The 17,590-nt window shown below is 50.9% G+C and overlaps 2 protein-coding genes across 2 annotated transcripts in view; one reads left to right on the top strand and one right to left on the bottom strand.

Annotated features, from left to right (window-relative positions):
* Window positions 1-17,590, bottom strand: part of FKBP6 (FKBP prolyl isomerase family member 6 (inactive)) — a 64,334-nt gene that overhangs the window by 16,598 nt on the left and 30,146 nt on the right. The window lies entirely within an intron of this gene.
* Window positions 15,205-17,590, top strand: part of TRIM50 (tripartite motif containing 50) — a 46,572-nt gene continuing 44,186 nt past the window's right edge. The window contains exon 1 of the mRNA XM_040456113.1: window positions 15,205-17,079. The gene's annotated coding sequence lies outside the window, so the exon portion shown is untranslated. The remainder of the gene's footprint in view (window positions 17,080-17,590) is intronic.

Genomic DNA, 17,590 nt, shown 5'->3' with positions numbered 1-17,590 from the left:
GCATGAGCGGGGGAGGGGCAGAGAGAGAGGGAGACACAGAATCGGAAACAGGCTCCAGGCTCCGGGCCATCAGCCCAGAGCCCGACGCGGGGCTCGAACTCCCGGACCGCGAGATCGTGACCTGGCTGAAGTCGGACGCTTAACCGACTGCGCCACCCAGGCGCCCCGAGAGTTTTTGTTTTTAACATAAACGAATGCTATTTTTTCAATTGTTTTCTCTGCATTTATTGAGAAGATCATCTGGCTTTTCTTTCCTTTTTTTTAAAAAAAAAAACATTTATTTATTATTTGAGAGACAGAGAGACACAGAGGGTGAGCCGGGGAGGGGTAGAGAGAGGGGCAGACACAGAATCTGAAGCAGGCTCCAGGCTCCGAGCAGTCCGCACAGAGCCCGACTTGGGGCTCGAACTCACAAACCGCCAGATCATGACCTGAGCGCAAGTCGGAAGTCGGACGCTTGACCGACTGAGCCACCCAGGCACCCCATGGCTTCTTTTCTCCTTTAACTGGTAATACAGTGAATTGCATTAATATATTTCCTAATAATACTGAACATTATTTGTATACCTGGTATAATTTGCAAGTTGGTCATAATGTCCTAATTTTTTTACTGCTACATTTAATTTGCTAAGTTTACTCAGAATTTTTGCATTTGTGACATATTCATTGCTATTAGAAGAGAATGATTTATAATTTCCTTTTTTTCCTACTGTTTTTGTTGGGTGTTTGGGTTGATACTGTTATCAGCCTTATAAAATGAGTCAGTAAAACATTCTCTCCTTTTTTCTTCCTTGGAATATTTTGTTCATGATTTATATTTTATGTTCCTTGAATATCTGGAAAAACTCACCTAAAAAGCCACCTAAACCTAGTGTTTGTATGTATGTATGTATGTATGTATGTATGTATGTATGTACGTACGTACGTATTTATAGCAAGGGAGGAGCAGAAGGAGAGGACGAGAATCTTTAAAAAAATTTTTTTTTAATGTTTATTTTTGAGAGAGAGTATGAGGGGGGGAGGGGCAGAGAGAGAGGGGGACACAGTGTCCAAAGCAGGCTCCAGGCTCGGAGCTGTCAGCACAGAGCCCCACGCAAGTCTCAGACCTACAAACTGTGACATCATGACCTGAGCTGAAGTCGGACGCTTAACTGACTGAGCCACCCAGGCGTCTGAGTATTTCATTTTTGAAGATGTCAAACTACCAGTTCCATCTATTTAATTAGAGGTCGGTTTGGACTTTTGATTTCTTCAGGCATCAGTTTTACCTCCAACTTTTGGCTGCTGTGAACACTGTTGCTATGAATATTCATGCATATATTTTTGTGTGAACATATGTTTTCAGTTATCTTGGTGGAATCGCTGGGTCCTATGGTAACAATATGGTTAACTGTTGCCACAGAGGCAGTCCATTTTCTATTCCCACCAACCATGAATGTGTTGTCCATATTTCTTCACATCCTTGCAAACGTTTTTTTCCTTTTTAAAAAAAAATATAGCCATTCCAGTAGGTACGAAGTGGTTTCTCACTGGGTTTTGATTTGTATTTCCCTAATGCCTAATGATATCGGGCACCTTTTCATGTGCTTATTGGCCATCTGTATATCTCTTTTTGGAGAAATGTGATTTAGGTCTTTTACCCATTTTTAAATTGGGTTGTTGGTCTTGTTATTGTTGGGTTTTTAGAGTTCTTTATATATTCTGGATACTAGTTCTTTATCTGAGATATAATTTACAAATATTTTCTGTTTTGTTATCTTTTCACTTTCTTGGTAGTATCCTTTGAAGCATAGTATTTTTTTTGAGTTTGACAAAGTCCAATTTATCTATTTTTTCTTCTGTTGCTCATGCTTTTAATGTATTTTTTTTAAAGTGAAATTCATTTCTTTTTTTTTTAACGTTTATTTATTTTTGAGACAGAGACAAAGCATGAACGGGGGAGGGGCAGAGAGAGAGGGAGACACAGAATCGGAAGCAGGCTCCAGGCTCTGAGCCATCAGCCCAGAGCCCGACGCGGGGCTCGAACTCACGGACCGCGAGATCGTGACCTGAGCCGAAGTCGGACACTCAACCGACTGAGCCACCCAGGCGCCCCTGTATTTTTTTTTTTTTTAATTTTAACATTTATTTATTTTTGAGACAGAGAGAGACAGAGCATGAACGGGGTAGGATCAGAGAGAGAGGGAGACACAGAATCTGAAACAGGCTCCAGGCTCTGACCTGTCAGCACAGAGCCTCACATATGGCTCGAACCCATGAACTGAGGGATCATGACCTGAGCCGAAGTCGGAAGCTTAACCGACTGAGCCACCCAGGCGCCCCGCTTTTAATGTCATTTCTAAAAAACCATTGCCAAATTCAAGGTCATGAAGATTTATTATGTTTTCTTATAGGAATTTTATCATTTTAGCTCTTACATTTTGATACAATTTGAGTTAATTTTGACTGATTTCTGTTTGTTGAACTACTGTTGTATTTCTGGGATAAATCCCACTTGGTCATGGTATATAATCTTTTTTATATGCCGTTGAGTTCAGTTTGCTGGTATTTTGTTGAGATTTTTTTTTCCTCACCTATATTCATAAAGGCTATTGGTTTCCAGTTTTCTGTTGTTGTATGTTTTTGTCTGGCTTTGATATCAGGGTAATACGGGCCTCGTACAAAGAATAAGGGGTATTCAGTCTCATGGATTATTTAGAAGTATGTTGTCTCATTTTCAGGTGTTTGAATATTTTTTTGTGTTATTGTTGCGGATGCCTAGTTTCAGGGCACTATAGTCACACTTTGTATAGTTTCACTTCTTTAACTTTGTAAAGGTTAGTTTTAGGACACCGAATACAGGCTACCCTGGTGAATGTTCCATGGGCACTTGAAAAGAAGGTGTATTCTGATGCTGTTGTATAGAGTGTTTTATAAATGTTAGATCCAGTTGACTGATGGTCTTGTTCTTTCTTCAATGGCCTTTCTAGTTTTCTGTCTTCCAGGACTATTACCGCTCAGCTGAGAGAAAAGTGCTATAGTCTCTGTAATTGCGAATTTGTCTATTTCTCCTTTCGTTTCTGCCAGCCTTTGTTCCATGTATTCCAAAGCTCTGTTTTTGGGTGCGTACACGTTTAAGATTGCTAGGTGTCCTTGGTAAATTGAACTTGTCCCTTGTAAATTTCTTTGCTCAGAAGTCTACTTAGCCTGATCTTAATATAGCCACTGCAGCTTTCTTTTGAATGTTTTCTTTTTCCATTCCTCTACTTTCAGCCTATGTGTATCATTACATTTGAAGTAAGTTTCTCGTAGGCAGCATATTGTTAGGTCTTGTTTTGTTTCTCCTTCCATCCTTTCTGACAATCTCTTTCTTTTAGTTGGTGTGTCTATCTACATTTAGGATTATCTACCTGTGTGGATGTAGATATACCATTTTATCAATTTTCCGTTTTTCCCTTGTATGTTTCTCTATTTCCCCTTTCCTGTCTTTTGGGTTGTTTGCATGCTTGTTACTATTTTGTTTTATCTATTGTGTTTCTGACTGTATCTTTTTGTTTAGTTTTTTAGTGGTGTCTCTAGGGAGCATACAGACTTAACTTTTCCAGTCTATTTAGAATCAATGTTTTATTACTTCACATGGAATATAGAAACCTTACCATAATATAGGTTCCTTTCCTCTTCCCCTTTACATTGTGGTGGTCATATCCTACGTGGACCTACGCTGAAAATCCCACCAAACAATGTTATAGCTTTTTCCTTTCAACTGTCAGACATAGTTTTTGAAACTTAGAATAGTCTGTTGTATTTGCCCAGACATCTATCATTTCTATTGCTTTTTTGTCAAGCCTGATGTTCCAGGTTTCCTTCTGGTATTATTTTCCTTCTTTTTTAAATTTTAATTTTTATTAAAAATTTTTTAAAAATGTTTTTATTTATTTTTGAGAGAAAGAGAGAGAGTGCGAGTGGGGGAGGGACAGAGGGAGACACAGAACCTGAAATAGGCTCCAGGCTTCTAGCTGTCAGCACAGAGCCTGACATGGGGCTTGAACTCCCAAACCATGAGATCACGACCTGAGCCGAGATTGGACGCTTAACCGACTGAACCACCCAGGCGCCCCATCGTCCTGTTCCTTTAAAGCAAGTTTGGAGTCTGTCTCTAATTAAACCTGGGACCAACAGATATGTTAATCTCTCAGTTTTAGGTTTTGCAGGGTAGAGTCAATGTGAATCTAAAACTTGTATAAGCACTGGCTCATGGTAACAAACTATCACGAGGGATTTTAAAAAATTCTACCAGCCAGGTTGGAAAGGCAAATTTCCTTCTTTTTTTTTTTTTTAATTTTTTTTTCAACGTTTGTTTATTTTTGGGACAGAGAGAGACAGAGCATGAACGGGGGAGGGGCAGAGAGAGAGGGAGACACAGAATCGGAAACAGGCTCCAGGCTCTGAGCCGTCAGCCCAGAGCCCGACGCGGGGCTCGAACTCATGGACCGCGAGATCGTGACCTGGCTGAAGTCGGACGCTTAATCGACTGCGCCACCCAGGCGCCCCACAAATTTCCTTCTTGTCCTCTGTGCCTAAAGGTCTTTCCTTCTTCCCCAGCACATGCTTGCACTGAGGCTATCACCCCCCACAGCTTCGGCTCTAGTTGGGGTCTCTGCTTCAACCCCCACTTCGGTTGGTCCAAGGCCTCACCTTCCCTGGATGACAACCGGTCCCCATTTTCTGCCTGTGCCCTCACCACTCCCTGGTCCCCCGGCGAGGGCAGTTGTGGCCAACTTCATTTCGGGTTGGAGAATTTCCTTTTGTTTCTTCACTTCTTGGACTTAAAAGGATGTGGTTTGTTTCTTCACTTCTTGGATTGGAAAGGATGCTGTTGGTAGTTTTCTTTTGTTTGACTGTTTGGGTTTCAGCCTTGCTTTTCTAGGTGTTCAGAGCCGGATGGTTTTCAGGTTATATAATCCACTCTATTGCTCAAAACAGAAGTCCCAATCTAAACTCGAACTAATTTTTTTTTTTTAAACAAGAATCAGAATTGTACGTTTTCAGAGCCCTCCAAGCAGGTAGAAGCTTGGCAGAACACAGCTTGGAAACCAGTGATGCCCAAGGCAGAAGTCAGGCTTTCTGCCACCTGCTTCCACATTTCCAGTCCTGGCACCCTCATGCTCTGGGACTGGGGGTAAGTTACTTAGCTTCTCTGAGCCGTCCTTTTACCGAACAAGAAGTTAGGATAATCCTGCCTAGCGCCCAGGGCCTGGAACCACGTAGGGAAAAGTCCTGGCCTGGGTGACCGCTGTCTGTCTTCGGTAGAATCTTGAAATTTTTCTCAGGTGTAATGCCACTCTGCACCGCCAGGTGAATGGTGGCTGACCGGTGACACTTCCCAGGCACCGCTGCAGGCTGTTTCAAGCCCACGCAGCAGGCAGCGGGCATCGGTAGCGAATATTGTCTCTCCCGGCAGAACGCAGGACACAGAGGTCTCCTCTCCTTTTCTGTTCATTTCTGTAAGGACAGTCCGGGGCTGGCCCCACCTGATGGCAGTGCTCTTTGACCAGCCCTGGGCAGGGACCCCTTGAGAAGGCACCTCACTCCCTCCTCACTGACCTCCTCTCCTAACAGCCCATTCATCCTGGGGTCAGGCTGTGGGCCGTGGTTAGAGAAGAATCCCCATCCTTCTCCCCCAGACCCCGGGGCCTCGAGGGCGGACACCCCAACGGAGGCGGCGACCCCCAGGGAGGCCCCTGCGCAGGAAGAAAGGCATTTCTGTCTCGCTCTGAACCCGCCTCGGGTTTCGCACTTCCCCTCCCCAGGACCATCCCGACCTTCACCGTGAAGGAACTTTTGCAAACACGCGCGCGCGCGCGCGCACACACAAACACACACACACACGCGCGCGCGCGCACACACACACGCGCGCGCACGCGAATGTATTTTTGGAAGAAGGGGAAACATTCCAAGAGAACCTCTGCTCGGCTGAAAATGAAGTGAAGATTATATTAAGAATGAAAGGCGAGCGGGGCCACTCGGCGCACACAGAAGGCCCTTTCATCGCGCCCGGCCGCGCGCCGCGGGCAGCTGCCAACACAAACGCGGGCGGAACAGAACCTGCGGAGCCGCCGGCCGCGCTGCCAGGCCGCGTCCTCGCCGATCCGGGGCTGGCGCCGCTCCCGTTTCCGCTCTGCTGACGCGCCGAAATCGCAGGCGGCGGGGACCCCGGGAGCCGCTCGAGGAGAGCGCCCGGCCGGGCGGGGTTCGGGGCGTGGCGTCCCCGGAGCTCCACCCGCGCGCGGCCCACCCCACCCCCACCCCCGGGGCGGCCTGGCTCCCGGCTTCGGGCCACACCCCTGCCTGCCAAGCCTCGCTGGAACGGCCCCTCCGCTCCGTGGGCTGCTCGTCCGCCGCCGCCGCCTAGCCTCGGGAGCGCTTAGGGGGCTCAAGGCCGCTTCCTCCGTGAAGCCTGCCTGGGTCATCCCTGCGCTGGACTCTCTCGGGCCTTCCTCGCGCCCCCAAATCCCCTTAGGTCCGAGCCCTCGACAGGGTCTGGCCCTCCTGCAGCCCAGTGCGAGCCTCCCCCGACCCCCAAACGTGGTGGTGGGGTGAAGAACCCACTCCTACCACAGGACCCGGATGCCCAGTGCTGGTCCTGAACGGACCTGTTGGAGGTTCTGTTGGAGGATGGGCAGCCTAATGGTTTGCCAACTGGGCCCTCTCATCAATGTTGGGAAAGCCACACAGCCCTGCCCCATACATTCCGTCATTTGGAATCTTAAAAGGTCGCGCCTAATATCCTCTCCGTAGCTGAAGTAAAGCCTGAGCGCTTTCACTTGGTATTTGCGGCCTTCACAATGAGCTACCTGTTTCCTCTCTGGCCCTGAGTGGTCTTACACTCTCCCAGCACTTTACCATTTACAGAGGACTTTCACGAGCCAGATAGGACGTGATGCCACCACAAGCCACGTGCTGGACAAGGAAACCGAGGCTTTGGTATTAAATGCCGCACCTGAGGTCACACAGGCACGAGGATGAACTGCAAAGTTGTCTCGGACCATGGCACCCCGCTCTCGCCCTCGGTGCTCCTGCGCCCTCCCAGCCACACTGCCTGAGACTGTTCCTGAACCCACACTCGGGGGGGCTCCACCATTGTGCGGCTCTGGAACTCCCTCCGCCTCCCCGCTGACCTCAGTGTGTGCCCACCTACCGGCCCCTTCTCTGAGCCTGCAACCTGCCTGCGGTCATCGTGCTCCTGACGCTGTAGGCTGGACTGCTGCGCTCCCACCCTGCTTCGGCTGCGCACAGCCTGCCCTGTGCCACCTTGGACCTGCCTTTAGGGGGCCGGGCGCCTGGGTGGCTCAGTCGGTTGAGCATTGGACTTCCGCTCAGTTCATGATCTCAAGGCTCCTGCGTTTGAGCCCCCGCTTTGGGCTCTGTGCTGACAGCTCAGAGCCTGGAGCCTGCTTCCGATTCTGTCTCCCTCTCTCTCTGCCCCCCTCCCCACACCTCACCCCCAAATAAATAAACATTAAAAATAGATATTTAGGGGGCAAAAGCCGTAAGATGTGGCAGTGGATGAGATTTGGGAGTGAAGACAAGGGAGAGGAGTCAAGCATGGGGGCCCCTAGGTTTGTGCCTGTGTGCGGGTGTTACCACTAGCCAGCCTCAGGAGCATGAGAGAGAAGAGGGACCAGGGAGTGGTGGTCTCAGGGTCCCTGGATACAGCACCGAAGGTTCCAAAATGATGGGGCTGGAGGAGAAGGTCTGGGAGGCTCTGAGGTAAAGAGGGAGGCTGAGGCCTTGGAAGCCAATGAGTCTGCCCAAGATGAACTCATTCATATGGAAGAGAAGAATACCCAGGACACAGCTCCAATATTTAAGGGACTGAGGAAAGGGGAGGGAGGGGAGGGAGGGGCGGGAGGAAGGAGAGGAGGCGGGTCAGCGAAGGAGGCAGAGAGACCTAGCACCAGCACGGGAGAGTGGTTTGTAAAAGTGGCATGAGAAGGAATTTTAACAAAGGAGTGTTCGAAACTGGCAGAAGACCTCAGAGATCTGTGGGAACCTATCCAGGAGGTACGTGCTCACCAGACCGTCAATTCGGGGGTCACTGAGGACCTAGGTCAGAGTGGTGTCTGGAGAACGGTGACAGTAACGGGGCCAAGGGGTGACCAATGGAGGAGGCGCTGAGAGAGCAAGTGCAGACAAGGGAGCCAAAGCCTGGCTGGTACGGGCTTAACAGGCAGGGGGAGGACACACTGAAAGCTGCGGAGTGGAACCAAAGAAAGCAAAGGAGACTTGGAAAGACATCCATGTTCATGGATTGGAAGATTTCATATTGTTAAAATGGCAGCATTCCCCAACTTGGTCTATAGACTCAAATCAGTCCCTACCAAAGCTTCCCCAAAAGTGGCTTTTTTTTTTTTTTGCAGAAATGGACAAGCTGATCCTAAAACTGATACGGAAAAATTCAAGGAACCTGGAATAGCTAAAACAAACAAACAAACAAACAAACAAAAGAACAAAGCTGGAGAACTCACAGTTCCTGACGACAAAATTTATTGCTAGGCTACAGTAATCGAGACCGTATGCTGGTGGCATAAGAACATAGACTTCAAGATACACAGTTTGGTAAAATAGAGAACCCCATGTATCTACGGCCAATTGATTCTTGGCAAGGGGGCCAAGACCATTCAATGGGTCTTGAATCATTTATTCTACAAATGGTGCTTGAACTGGATATCCATACCATATACAAAATGAACTCAAAATGGATCGACAACCTCAATATAAGAGCTAAAGCTATAAAGTCCTTAAAAGAAAATGCAGGGGTAAATCATCACGACCTTAGATGTGGCAATGGTTTCTTGTGTATGATACCAATAGCATAACAATAGTAACGACAAAAGATAGGTATATGTGGACTGCATCAAAACTTTTGTGTTTCCAAGGACACCAGCAAAAACTGAAAAGGCAATCTACAGAATGGGAGAACATTTTTTAAATCATAAATCTGATATGGGACTTGTGGAATACAGAACTCTTACAATTCAACAATAAAAACTCAAGTGACCCAATTAAAATATGGTCAAAGGATCTACATAGACAGTTCTTCATAGAAGATTTACAAATGGCCTATAAGCACATTAAAAGATGCTTGACTTCAGTTGTCACTAGGGAAATGCAAATCAAAACCACAATGAGATGCCATTTCACACTCACTAGGATGGCTGTATTCAAAAAGATTTAAAAAAAGGGGTGACTGGCCAGGGAGCTTGAGACCCTTGATCTCAGGTGAGTTCGAGCCCCACGCTGGGTGTAGAGGTTATTTAAAAATAAGATCTTAAAAAAAAAGAAAGAAAGAAAGAAAGAAAGAAAGAAAGAAAGAAAGAAAGAAACAAACAAACAAAAAAGGGCGCCCGGGTGGTTCACTTGGTTAAGCAGGCTCTTGACTTGGGCTGAGGTCATGATCTCACGGTTTGTGAGGTGGAACTCTGCATCGGGCTCTCTGCTGTTAGCATGGAGCCTGCTTTAGATCCTCTGTCCCCCTCTCTCTCTCTGCCCCTCCCCGACTTGCACTCTCTCAAAAATAAATAATAAAACATTTAAAATTTAATAGAAAATGGGGCGCCTGGGTGGCTCAGTCGGTTAAGTGTGACTTCGGCTCAGGTCATGATCTCTCGGTCCGTGAGTTCGAGCCTTGTGTCAGGCTGTGTGCTGACAGCTCAGAACCTGGAATCCTGCTTCGGGTTCTGTGTCTTCCTCTCTCTTTGCCCCTCCCCTGCTTGCACTCTGTCTCTCCAAAATGAGTAAACATTAAAAATAAATAAATAAATAAATAAATAAATAAATAAATAAAAAACAAGTGCTAGCAAAGATGTGAACAAACTAGAACATACAATACCTGGTGGGAATGTAAAATGGTATAACCTCTCTGGAAAACAGTATAACTGTTCCCCTAAAATTTACACACGGAGTTACCATAGGACACAGCGATTCCATTCCTACGTATACACCTAAAAGAAGTGAAAACAAGTGTCCACACAAAAATATACATGAACGTTAACAGTAGCATTATTTGTAACAGCCCCCGAGTGGAAACAAGCCAAATGTCCAGCAGCTGATGAATGATGAACACAAGGCCGTGTCTCCACACAAGAGGATACTGGCCGTCCGTAAACAGGACTGGGGTCCTGCCACATGCTACCACATGGATGAACATCATGGTCAGCGAAAGAAGCCAGACACAAAAGGACGAACGTTGTATGGCTGCACGTATATGAAATCTCCAGAATACACAGATCCATCAAGATAGAAAGTAGGTGGGTGGTTGTCAGAGCCTAAGGGGAGAGGGGAATGGGAAGTGACTGCAGATGGCTATGGCGTTTCTTTTTGGGGTGATCGAAATATTCTTGAATTAAGATAGGATGAGAGTTGGAGAACTTTGTGATCACGCTAAAAAACCCCCCACTGAATTGCATACTTTATTTTTGTCTATTTATTTATTTTGAGAGAGAGAGAGACAGAGAAGGAGAGGGAGAAAGAGGGAGGGAGGGAGAGAACATGAGCAGGGGAGGGGCAGAGAGGGAGAATCCTAAGCAGGCTCCACTCTCAGCCCAGAGCCCAACACTGGAGCTCCATCTCACGAACCTTGAGATCACGACCTGAGCTGAAACCAAGAGTCAGCTGCTCAACTGACTGAGCCACCCAGGCGCCCCGGAATTGTATATTTCAAAAGAGTGACGTTCATGGTAAGTGAATCACTTTTCATTTTTTCAACAAAGGAGAAAGAATATACGAAGAGATTCTCCTGTAAAAATTGTGAACTCCCCTGCCTGAGCAGGAGAAGGGACTGGGGATGGGATGAGGGGCAACAGTTGACTGCATGGATGAGTTTCAAGAGGTGAATGGATAGAATAAAATAAAAGCAGTCTGGCTGTGGCTGAAAAGAGGGGCGGCACTGAAGGAATGTTCTGGTAGGAATCAGAGGCGGGGCCATGTGCAGAGGCAGGAGGGAAGAAGCATAGGAGCAGCACAGAGGATGGCGGATGATCCGCATGAGGCCAGGATCAATCACACGGACCACAGACGGGCAAGGGGCAGCACCCTTCTATCCCCCAGGACACAGGGGAGGGGGCAGGATGGGCAAAGATACAGAAGAGGTAGGGGTGAGGAGAGAGGGGGGCCTTATTCTGTGCCCGATGGCCTTTACTGTCTCTGTGGAGGAGGAGGCCAGGTCTCTGGGGCCAGAGAGCAGAGTGGGGGTGCTTGGAAGGGAAGGAGGGGGTCTGGGAATCATGGTGAGGTTGGGAAGGGCCTCCTCATGGAATCAGAAAAGGAACCAGTGACGCACGAGAGGCTGCTGAGTAATCCTGAGGTTGGAAAGGCACTTTGGTGATTTTCACATCCATTCCTTGGAGCCTGAGTGAGGCTCTTTGTGTGCCGGGGACACTGTGCTATTGATGGCTGGTAGCTATCGGCTGCGGCCATACAGGGGTCGGCCTGCCTGGGCGTCTGCATCACTGTCACCGAGCGTGGAGGACGTCGTGGGGGTAGAGGTGCACAGCGCTTGCAAAGGAACACGGGTGATGGTGCCCAAGGGAGAGGCCCCTGCTCTGGGGAGTCGCTTCATCTGTGGGGCGGGGACTGAATGGTCAGGACTTCAGCCAATGCTGTGGTCTCCGACCTTCCCAGCCAATGCCACGTTTTTCACAACTATTCACAATCAAAGTTCAACACCCTCACTGCATTTCCAGCCACCTCGTTGCTGCCTGCTGTGGCCCCAAGGGCTCTCCATGACACCCAGGGATGCCATCGGATTTGACTCTCAACAAACAGCATGGAGGGAGGTAGTCGTTCAAGAAGGCGGAGAAGCCAGGCACAGAGCAGGACTTCGTCCACGTGCCCTTGTGCCCTTGGCCCTTCTCTGGGCTGGTGACTGTCCTCCAATCTGCAGCCTGCAGACCTGCCTGGGGTCCCTGGCTGGGGTGTGAGCCAGCTCAAACGACGGGCCCCCTCCTGCTGTATGGGTGCTGTTCCCAAGCCTGACCCATCAGCATCTGTCCTGCCCTTTTAGCAGTCACCGTGCCCCACCCTCTGCCCCCAATGAGCTCCCAGTCAGTCACAGACAAAAAGGGTTTGTCTTTTCTTTTTCATCAAGGGTCCTTGAACCAGGTTTCTTCCCACAGGAAACCAGCTGCGGACCTCATTCCAAGCCACCTATTCCACATTATCTGACTTGTCCATGAAGTGTTCATAATGAGATCTGTGTACGCCTTGGACAAACTGGGGATCCTGTCAGACTGTGCTGAAGAACGGACAACCAAAGTCAGGTGAAACACTGTCCCTGCCCTCAAGAAGCTCTCACTCTTGGGGAGGTCGGGCCAGACCATCTGAGGACTGTGGTGTGATGCGGACCTAGGACTGAGCGTCTCAGAGGTAGCTATGTCAGAGTGATCAGGGAAGGCTGCCTGGAGGAGATGGGGCTTAAGATAAGTTTTCTTCCCTCTCTCTAGGTTTATGCATGCATTTTTAACTACCTTAATATGCGTGGTTTTGCATAAAGAAATTTAAATGATTTTATCAAAAAAATTTTTTTAATATTTATTTTTGAAAGGAAGAGAGACAGAGCATGAATGGGGGAGGGGCAGAGAGCCAGGGAGGCACAGAATCTGAAGCAGGCTACAGGCTCTGAGCTGTCAGTGCGGAGCCTGATTCGGGGCTCAAACTCATGAGCCGTGAGATCATGACCTGAGCCAAAGTTGGACACTCAACCGACTGAGCCACCCAGGTGCCCCCAAAATAAACAATTTTTAAAAACATGAGAAATATCTTAATATCAAAGAAAGAAGAAAGTCTCTGTGATTTTGTTTGATGGACTGGGGGATAGAGAAATTCACTCTCGTGCCGTGTGGCCCCTTTGCCACGCTTACTGGGACCGCCGATGGTAACTGGGGACATGTGTGTCTTCACTCCGGGTCCCACCAGGACTTTGAGCAGAGAGACCCTATCTTAAACTGAGTTCCGGAAAAGGAGTCTGGTTCCAGCAGCACAGAGATGCGGAATGGTGTGAGCTGTAAGGGCCCGACAGCAGCTCAGTGTGGCTGGAAGGCAGGGAGCCTGGCACATAGTGGCTGGAGGGGAGCCAGGCCTTCTGTGCTAAATCAGGGAGTTTGAACTTTATCTCAGAGGCTACTGGGAGCTACTGAAGCATTTAAGCCGGGGCAGGACAGAGCTAGCAGGTGGAGGAGGGATAGTGGAGCCCAGACTGGACCGGGGAGGCTGGCTGGGAGGGCGATCAAGGTTAGGGTCAGATCCAAGCGTGGCAGAGATGAAGAGTTGGGGGCGGCACAAGGGACATTAAGGGGGCAGAACTCTCAGCCCTGCAGACATGGGGTGAGGCTGAGTGGGAGGGAGAACAGCAGGACCCTGGGAGTCTGGCTCAGGGAACAGGGGAGGGGACAGGAGCAGCAGCAATTGAGGGAAATGATTTTAATTTCCCTTCTGCCGAGGGTGTTGAGGTACGTTTTGTGTGTGTGGGGGTGTGTGTGGGGGGGGTCTCAGGAGCTATGTAGGGGTCCTGCCAACACAAGTCACACCGAGCAAACACGAACGAGTTTGGGAAGCCCATTCTTTAAGATCAGACAATGATGCCACAGTCTCTCACTGCCCCACCTCACAACTTACCTCAAGAGGCTCTTTTTAAAAAAATATTAAAGTTTATCTATTTGTTGAGAGAGTGAGCGAGCATGAACGGGGAAGGGGCGGAGAGAGAGGGAGAGACAGGATCCCAAGCAGGCTCAGCGCTGTGGGCACGGAGCCCAACACAGGACTCGAACTCACAGACTGTGAGATCATGACATGAGCCCCAAACCAAGAGTTGGCCACTGAATCGACTGAACCACCCAGGCGCCCCTACCTCAAAAGGTTCTTAAAGGGGCCTGTTGCCCTGTCAGCGTGGAGCCTGCTTGGGTTTTTTATTTCTCTCTCTCTCTCTCTCTCTCTGACCCTCCCCTGCTCGTGCTGTCTCTCCAAAATAAATAAAAATCTAAAAAAAAAAAAAAAAAAAAAAAAAAAGGTTCTTAGAAACCAACACGAGGTTTCCCAGAAGGAATTTGGATTCAGATTCTGCTAGGGTATAAGGAGAACCCACCGCTGAGTGAACACCTTCCTGGCACAGGCCCCAAAGGGTTGCTACATAGATGTCTGGTCACTTGGCAGGAATAAGTCTGGGGCTCCCTCTGGGGTCACGTGGCCCCTTTTCTGGAACCCCTATTTTCTTAAGTAGCCATTTGTCTGCATTCTGTGGCCTGGGTGCTGTTGTGTCCTGGGATTTCTCCACACTCACCCCCAAGTCCTGTCCCTTTCTGCGTGTGAATGTTTCAGGGTGCCTCCACCTTGATGTGAGCAGTGCAGGGGTGTGGTGGCAGGGCGGGGGGGGGGGGGGAAGGTCAGCGGGAGGGAGAAGGACGGGGAAATTGGGGTCTGGGTGAACTCCCTCCCTACCCACAGCTGTGCTTTTTGGTTTGAATGGAATTAAGAGTATTGGGTTTATAAGAAAAACATTTTTTTGATTTATTACAACATTTATGTCCTATTGTATTATCTGCTGCCATTTCTTTTTCTAGAATGTCTGCCTCCAAAGCCAAACACATGAGTGCACGTGTGCAAACATGCACGCACGCACACAGACACAAGCACACGGGCATTTTGTGCTTAACCGATACTCTGGATTAAATCAGACTGCTCACATCGTTGTATCGTTACATGACTGAGTTGACCAGACATTAGAGAGGTCAAGGTAAGCCTCTTAACCAGGTGAGCAAGGTCTCTCTCTGCAGCCAGCCTGGCCCCTTGGGGGTGAGAGACTGAGGCGCGTGGCAGGTTTTCCCTGGGAAAAGAGCGCCTTGGGCTCCCCGTGGCCTACAGGAGGGTCTGGGTCACTCGGCCGGTCACACAGCCTTCCCCGGGGTCTGGTCTGCCCACTCTCCTCAAACCCGAGGGCAGGCTGTGTTCCTGCCTCCTCTCTCCCTGGAGCTCCCCACCACCGCCCCATTCTGGCCTCCCAGGCCTTGGCGCTCAGCGCCGGCGGTGCCTGCTGCCTTTTCCTTGTTGAGAGCAGTGGCCGGACTCTCGGAGCCTGGTCCCAGCACCCGGCACAGGCCAGTCTTTACTGAGCGACCGTGCTGACGACGTGGGCAGAGAGGGGCCGGGTGCCCGTCTCAACAGGTCACCATCTCCCATAAAGGGGGGCCGCGCAGGCCACTCGCTGTGGCTGAGGTGGGCCACAGTTTCTCTGGGGCCGCCTGGCTCGCTTGGGGAAGCATGCGGCGGGTTATGTCGCCACCTATCGCCTGGTTTGCTCCGCAGAAGTCAGCCAGGGCCTTCCTTCGGGCTTGGCTTGAGAGGGGAAAGAACTCAAGCCCTCCTTCTGAGGACGGCACCGGCCCTGGGCGGAGACAGAGCGGGAGAGGTTCTTGACAACCCGGTGGAAAGTTGGAACCAGGTCCTCGCCCGGCTCCGGCCGCACGGCCTGGGGCAAGCGGTTCCTCCCCTGGGCCTCGGCCACCTTCTCTCCGATGACGACGACGCCCAGGGCCGCGGGTGCTGGCAGGGCTGGAGCGGGGAGAGCAAGGCTCCCCGAGCTGGGAAAGTGCGGAGGGAGCCCCGTGGAAGAGGCGGGCCGATCCCGGTTAGTTTCGGAACCTCCCTAAGCCACTTTCCTCCTTCCTTGGCGAGTTCACCTCCCAGAGCCGCGGCAGGAATGAACGGAAGCCAGGCCGCGAGGGTCCCGTCATTACCCTGCCACCACACTGCCCGCCGGGCCCGCGGGGAGGCTGACTTCGTAACGCCGCCCGACGCGCACCTCTCGCGAGAACGCAAAGACCAAGCCGCACACGCGGCCCGTCAACCCGGCTGTCCGCGAGAGGACACGGGGACGACGGAGAGGAAACAGGGGGGGCCCTGCACGGGCCGGTGGTGGCGTGCCTTGACCGCGGGGCGTAATTACGTCTATTGTCTGCACCAGAACTTACAGAGGAGCCTAAACCGCCAAACCCACGTGAGGGAAAGAGTGGTTTCCCGAGCGCCAACTGCGTGACGCGGCCGGACGAGGCCGGTGCCACCTGGGAGGCACCTTAGTTGCCTCGTGCTGGCCTCCCGAGGAGCCCTCTCCGAAGTTTCTTTGGAGATCAGCCACATACGAGCTGGTTTCCTTGTCCTTCGGGGGCCACACGTCCCCCTGGCAGAAAGAGAAGACCCCAGTGTCCCGCTCGCACGCGCACGGGGACGCCCACCACGTTCCTACAGTCCCAGCTCCGTCCTTGCCGCCGGCTGGCACCGCAGCCCGTTCCCTCAGCATTGGACCACACCGGCCACACACGGACACATCGCAGACCATACAGAAGCCCTCAGAACACAACATGGAGCCCCCTGTCTTTGCCAGAAGGGCCACTGGGAAGTCTGAAGTGCTTCCAGTTCGTATTCACACACGTATATTCAAACTGCCGTGTGTCGTTCTCCAGGGTCCGTCTTGGTCGAAGCCACAAAGTGTCCCCAGGACAGCGGCACTGGGAGCTCTCTCGCCACTCCCCTTCAAAGGACTCCCGGTTGCTTCCAGTTTTGCCACGGCCCCAACCAGTGGCACAGGAGCCGCGCCTTTAGTCTGCAAGCGTAAGTGGTCTCAAAGGACAGAGGATTTATTACAAGTGGGACCTGCCGGGTTGAAGAGTGTGTATTCTAACTCGTCGTGCTTCCAAACGGTCTTCCCAAGAGGCTTCAGCCCAGAGTGACCTTCCTGAAACACCCACCTGGGACCACTCCTCTGCTAAAGCTTTCGGCGAGTATCCCGAAAGGAAAAGCTGGGGAAAGAAGCCGAGAGGGGAGCGGGCGGTGATGGGGCGGCTCCCACCGCTCGAGGGTGCTGTGTGCACCACACACGTGCGTACGTGTGTGTGCACGCTGTGGGGGGTGCAGGCAAGGCTGGGGACAGGAGTTAAGCAGGAAGAACTGAGGGAGAGGAGGCCGGTGAAGACTGAGGAGTGAAGACACCAGAGTGGCACTTAAGACAGCGGGGCTGTGCGGCCACCCCGGAGGCCAAAGAGGAGAGCGCAGGTGGGTGGATGGCCTTGCTGGGTGCGGAGGCAGGGCTGGGCGAGGTGCTTGTGCAGGGCGGGGGGTGGGGGGTGGGGGGGTGGTTTTGGTCTGGAGGGGTTGAGGGAGGTCTGACTCCAGGTGATCCCAGGTCATGGTCATGAGGTCTGGAGCTGATCTGGGAACCATCGGCAAGGTTTCCGTGGCTTCTCGAGAAAACCGTTCTTCTGAGGCTACCAGAGGGGTCACCCAGGGAGGCCTCTCAGCACCCTTTCTCCCCAGGCACAGTGGGAGGGCCCAGCCTGCCCCAGGAAGACTTGGCTTTTTGCAGAGGGTGGGGACACGGGCCAGGTGCCTCTTGGGTCAGGAAACATGTCCGGCCCTGTGGTCTGGCTGGGTCACTTGTGAGGCCTTGGCCGTTGGCTGTGTGGACTACACATGTGAAGTTCCGGGAGTGATTCTGAAGAGTGAGGGGTGGGGCGTGGTAATAAGAGTGAGACCAAAGGGCTGCCCGAGGGTTGGGAAGAAATCA

This window comes from Herpailurus yagouaroundi, unplaced genomic scaffold (genome assembly GCF_014898765.1).
Source record: "Herpailurus yagouaroundi ecotype Mexico unplaced genomic scaffold, PumYag 216, whole genome shotgun sequence".
Classification (NCBI taxonomy): domain Eukaryota; kingdom Metazoa; phylum Chordata; class Mammalia; order Carnivora; family Felidae; genus Herpailurus; species Herpailurus yagouaroundi.
This window is presented reverse-complemented; position numbering and strand designations above follow the sequence as displayed.